The sequence below is a fragment of the Engystomops pustulosus genome, chromosome 1 (genome assembly GCF_040894005.1).
Source record: "Engystomops pustulosus chromosome 1, aEngPut4.maternal, whole genome shotgun sequence".
Classification (NCBI taxonomy): domain Eukaryota; kingdom Metazoa; phylum Chordata; class Amphibia; order Anura; family Leptodactylidae; genus Engystomops; species Engystomops pustulosus.
The window spans coordinates 30,090,066-30,095,440 of NC_092411.1; positions in this window are offsets into that span (position 1 = coordinate 30,090,066).

The following is a 5,375-nucleotide window of genomic DNA, read 5'->3' on the forward strand; positions in this document are numbered from 1 at the left end:
TTTTTAAAAGATATTTTTGGAGAAGGTCAATGCTCGCACAACGCAGAATAGTTTCAAGCATAAAAGTACATCAAGAGAAATAATACACAACGTGAAATATAAAGCTTAAGTGAAGAGATAGAAAAGTTTCCATGGAGTAAACTCTTTCCTCTGCTGTGTACATCTGAGGTCAGGGGTGGGGGGATATGGAGGGGGCTTCATTATTCGGAGACTAATGAGGATAGGTTTATGTAAAAAATCTATGGAAATAGGAATTGACTACCTAGTCCCTCTATTCAGTCAAGGAGGCAGTAAACATTATAGATATTTTAATACCGTATTTTTCGGACTATAAGGTGCACAAAAAATCCTTTCATTTTCTCAGAAATCAAAGGTGCGCCTTATAGTCCAGTGCGCCTTATATATGAACCATACTTACAGTCAACAGCTGCCTTAAACTGTGCACAGGCCTGCCACCTGCTGGTCATTCATCCTTATAATCAGGTGTGCCTTATAATTCGGTGCGCCTTATATATGAACCATACTTACAGACAACAGCTGCCTTGAACTGTGCACAGGTCTGCCACCTGCTGGTCATTCATCCTTATAATCAGGTGCGCCTTATAATCCGGTGCGCCTTATATATGAACCTAGGCATTTAAGCTGGCATTTATTGATGGTGCACCTTATACTCCGGTGCGCCTTATAGTCCGAAAAATACTGTAACCCTGCATGCCCATGCGCTTGGTATCCAGTACATTCAGTGCCGGCTGATGACTGGCAGCATTATTTATTTGTGTTATTTGTCACTGGGCCTTTGTACAAGCATTTTTACCTCTTTTGTCACCCCATTTCCAGTGACCATAGTGCTGTTATTTCAATTAGGGAGTAAAGGGGTTTTCCAGGAGCAGAGCAGGGGTAAGGGTGGGAAGCAAAAACGGAACCCATACACTCTGGCTCCTAGTACTACTTTGGTAATTCTGGTTTTGGTAGTAACTTGGGGGTGTTAGGGCATTATTTTGGCAGGATGCGGGACACAGGTGTACCAGAGAGATGTGGGACGCAGGAAATGGAGAGGGGTAAGTATGTATAATTTTTTTCCCCCTCCCAGAACAAGAATCTTTAAGTAATTGCACCTAAATGACTGTTTTTGCTTGTACTTGCATCCTCGATTTGTAATATGTTTCTGAATATGTTGGTGCTATGTAAATAAAGATTAGAAATTTGATGATTTTAGGCGACCTGACCCATTGCAACTTTATTGAAATCACAAATACAAATATCCTAAAGCTACACTGAAATAAAACGTATCATACTTATCAAAGCTTATCTCTGTAAAATGTGATGGATTTTAGTGAAAAGAGAAAAAAATAATAAAATTCCAGTTTTAGGTAAAAAGTAGCACACTTTTCTTATAAACAGCAAAGATAGATAGATATCCAACAAAAATGAAGCAGCACTCCGGATACTTGGTGTAAAAGAAGGGTGTAATTTATTCCAAGACAAGATAAATCACACCCTCCTTTTACACCAACTATCCGGAGAGCTGCTTCATTTTTGTGGGATATGTATGTAAGTTGTGTACCTGGACTATGAAGCCTTGTTTTGCACCCCCCCTCCCCCACATTGGGGCTTATTCACACTGGGCTGCAAAAATACTTTTTCTTCTCTTTTCTAGAGAGATAAATAGATCATTTTATTTTTGGAGTGCTGCCTCTTCTATGGACTTATATACTAATGTTTCAGACCAGAAAACATATTAGCGCCCCCTCCCCTAATTGGGTTTATGTTGTGCTGATCAGAATTTTCTTTGTATACACAGATAGAGGTATGAGATAGATTTTACTTGAATTCCTGGCATTGCATTAATGCACACAGTACAGGTCACTACGTCTCTTGTAGACTTATTCACTATTTATGAGAAGTGCAGATGTATTTCTTAAGGAATCAGCATCTCATGAACATTCATCATGATCGGCTTCCGTGACACATTCTTTTGAATATCATATTATGGATTCCTCCATTGAATACAATCCTCTGTATAAGAATTCCATAAATCTTCCCACATTAGCTGGAGAAAGTAATTTATTCTAAAACTTTTTATTGTAACATTTTATATTGAGAAACTGATTGGCAATGCACCAATGTATATATAGCCAATGTGGCACATCTATAAATAACTGCTCTCAGCTATAACAAAATAGACTGGGTAAACAAAAAATATTTTACCTGTTACTGACTGTCTCTGTCTGTCTCTGTCACAGGCTGTCTCTTTCAGTCTCTGTCACTGTCTGTCTCTGTCAGTCGCTTGCACTGTCAGTCTTTGTCTTAGACTGTCTGTCAGTCACTTTCTGTCACTGACTTTCTGTCAGTCTCTGTCACTAACTGATTGTCAGTCTCTGTCGCTAACATTCTCTACTAACTGTCTATGTCACAGACTGTCTCTCTCTCTGTCTCTTTCTGTCTCCCTGCCTCTTTCCATATAACCTTACACATAAGCTATATGCATATTGCCTTGTAACCAATCATAGCTCAGAGCTCATATTAATGACCTGTGGCAAAACAGTAACCAATCACGGCTCAGCTTCCGACTGCCACAGGACCAACAGCAGACAATGGTTCCTGGATATGGTAGTTATTAATCGGATTTTGGAAAGTGTGGGGTGAAATTTTCAGCTCATGACTGGCTATGCAAAATTTGGTGATTGTATATGCAACACTGCAGATTCCTTTAGCGGACATACTGTTCATGGGGACAGTAACGCCCCGCGCCGGCCCACTCCCCGCCGCCCACGCCCCCTTCACGCCCCTTTACACCCCACTGCCGTGAAGGTGACGGTTTGGGATAAATCATAACAAGTGCTAGCAATAAGGTAATGTTCGTGATTATTTCAGAGCTTCTACGCCACTGACATGGTGCAGAAGCCACAATAAATATCCCAATGAACCCATCCAGTACAGTTAAGGTTTTTGCTTTTGGGGACCTTGGATAAATCTTCCCCAATTTTTCTAGCATTGCATGCAATTTATAATAGTTTTTGCATCCCAAGATAAAATATGTGATGCTTATTTCACTTTTGTTTTTTTTTACTGCTTGCAGATTTTGTTTAACACATTCTCTTATTGTTATATTTCATCCAAATCTTGCATGGTGAATAAAGTTTCTACATTAAAGGTTTGGTTACCACTTAAAGAACGTTTTCTACCTCCACTAATTTCTAACTTAGCTTTATTATATCTATTCATTCTACTGTTTACAAGATATTCCCAGTTTAATCCATATTTTAATGAGACAGTTGATGCAACCAGAATATATCCACAGCATCCGGAGAACTGCTTTTCTTGTCCAAATCCCGTCCATCTTCATATCAAAAGACAAATTTCCTGCTTATCTAAAAGAAAGGGAAGTGGTCGGACAGGAAAAACAGTGGTCAGGCTGCTGATCAAGTGTCTGAGTGCACCAACTGCCTCATTAGCATACAGATTAAAATAGGAATTTCAAAATGGAGAGAAAATGCAGCCAGTGGATTATAACACTTAGTTGAAGTGGTAGATCCCCTCCAATTAGGGAGGTAAAATCCTAAAACACTCTGCACAGCTAATTATTTAGGTATTGTATGTCTTTTAGTTCACAAAACGTATTATTTGCAGAGGGCATGCAGCATTCAATTATCATGTCCAGCGACCTCACATATTTCTCAATTCCTTATATTAAACCAATAAAGCAAAATACAAAACAAAGTAAATCATCAAACTATAAAACCAATCAATTTACACGCATAGCGAGCGCACTTCATGTCGAGGCCCTACAGCTTTTTCTGTTAAGCATTACAGCAATATGGCATAAATTTCCAAGGAAGCGGCACCAATCTGAGAACATATAACTTCAAGATTTAAGGCAGGGATGCAGCGTGAGAGGAGCAAAATGCAATCAATGGAGTCGGATCTGCAGCAGCGTCATAAATTACTGAACTCATCTTGGCAAAAACGTGTTCTATGTGATAGATGGTCGACGAACGACATACAAAAATATGTTTCACAAATAACCCTGTAAACACATAGGAAAAATAGAAAACAAAAAGACTATAATACATCATTATACAAATATATGAAGGCTGGGTTCACATAACGTCTCGGGGGCTTAGTGGTTAGCATTACAGCCTTGCAGCGCTGGAGTCCTGGGTTCATGTCCCAGGGTCAACATCTGCAAAGAGTTTGTATGTTCTCTCTGTGTTTGCGTGGGTTTCCTCTGGGTCCTCCGGTTTCCTCCCACACTCCAAAACATACTGGTAGGTTGATTAGATTGTAAACCCCATTGGGGACAGGGACTGATTTGGCAAGCTCTGTGCAGCGCTGTGTAATCTGTGTGCGCTATATAAATAAAGGAATTATTATTATTATTAATTATCACGTCTTTTATATGCACTGCAGAATATAAGCCAGGAAAGCTTCCGTCCTATACGCTTAGCATATCCATAGATGCATACTTTTTACCTCAGACTGTACAGTATATGTCACAACTTGTAGGAAACACAGGATGGAAATCACATGTATACCATCGCCTGAGGCAATTATCGCTTATGGGGGACAGAGTATTGATGCATCCTTTTCCTTTACTAAGGGCCCGATTCGCGTTTTCCCGACGTGTTACCCGAATATTTCCGATTTGCGCCGATTTTTCCTGTATTGCCCCGGGATTTTGGCGCACGCGATCAGATTTTGGCGCGCGCAACGGAAATCGGGGGGCGTGGCCGAACAAAAACTCGACGTATTCAGAAAAGCCGCCACATTTAAAAACTGAAAATCTGTTGCGGAGCTTGCACTTACCTTCACTCAGCCGGCCTCGGTGTATTCCAGTGCGTTCCGATGCTCTTCAGTGCAGCAGCGCCACCTGGTGGACGGCGGAGGAACTGCCTTAGTGAATCCCGGCCGGACCCGAATCCACCGCAGAGAAGGCGCTGCTGGATCGCGAATGGGCCGGGTAAGTAAATCTGCCCCTTTGTCCATAGAAGGATCACTTCCTGCTGCCTTGTCCTCTCTCTTCAGCACAGTGTAGGGATCTGGTTTGGTTTCACTGTACTGAAGTGACGCAACCACATAGATACAGCGCTGTCTACAGTTGGGAATCTGTTCCTTCTGGAATAGATATGCTGGTTTGGTTTTAATCCAGCATCATGTCATAAGGCTTCCTGAAGGTCATGCTTGATGTCAAGGGAGTTGCCTGGAAAACTTATTTGCCTATTTTCCCAGAATCCCCTAATGGATGTTTGAAGGAGGTTAAGCCAGTGAGCTCTCTCCATACATTCTTAATGACACCGCAATGTACTATTACATCACATATCGTTATTCTATAGAAGCAGGTGGCAAAGTGGGTTTGGCTCAGTGACTTGAGGACT